The sequence below is a fragment of the Myotis davidii genome, unplaced genomic scaffold (genome assembly GCF_000327345.1).
Source record: "Myotis davidii unplaced genomic scaffold, ASM32734v1 scaffold945, whole genome shotgun sequence".
NCBI classification, from domain to species: domain Eukaryota; kingdom Metazoa; phylum Chordata; class Mammalia; order Chiroptera; family Vespertilionidae; genus Myotis; species Myotis davidii.
Window position 1 is genome coordinate 154,316 of NW_006296434.1, and position 1,014 is coordinate 155,329.

Genomic DNA, 1,014 nt, shown 5'->3' on the forward strand with positions numbered 1-1,014 from the left:
GAGGGGTGGGGGTGAGGGCATGTGCTGGGAGGGTGGGAATGGCTGGGGAGAGGTCAATGAGGGGAAAAGGAGACATATGTAATACTTTAAAAAATTTTAAAAAAAGAAAAGAAATAATAGGCACAAAAATATAATCCCAGAGAATGACTGGGAGGTCCAAAGGCTAAATAAGTAACAGGAGTATAGGAAAGGGAACAAAGATTGCCAAGGTACCAAGCTCTTAATCACTGTGCCAACGGTTCCTTAAAAAAAGCCTCTGGCCCCCATTCAACCCACATTGTTGACATTATGAGTAAGTTCTGTGGGACTCTGCACTCCTACAGCAGTTTTTCTCAAAGTTTGGTACTAGGACATCTGCCCCAGAATTATCTAAAATGTTTGCTAAAAATGCAGACTTCTGGGCCCACCCTGTAACTTGTCAGATACTCTACTTTCCCATCTAGGCAGAGAATTGGACTAGTGATTTGAATATACAATAAGCTATGTTCATTGATCTCAGATATGAATAGGATTTATTACTTTTACTACACTAGTAAGTGATCTTTAAAATACAGTTATAAAAACCAAATTCAAGAGAGCCTGAAAGGTTAACCTAACCCCTCAGCCAAGTCATCAGATTACACAAAACAGAATATAGAACCTGACACCTAAGTAATTAAGGATCAAGTATTCTGAAAGTATGAAAACATGGTGAGAAAACTGACCAGTGCAGGAGACTTTTACAATCTCAAAGGTGTTTCATATATATTAAATGATTTGAAAACAAAACTAAATAAGTTAGCTTGATATACAGCAAGATAACCACTGCAAAAGTATTTATTATACATTTTATTGGTTAAAAGGTTAACAACTATTGTTTAGTTAAATCTATTATGTTGAAAAAGGTGAATGAGCAGGAATATAAGTTATAGGATAACCAAAAAGATTTTAAATTTTGTAATACAATTTAATATTACAAAATAGCTATTTTATGCACATATATAAACATAAAAATGGATAAATCAATACTCCATG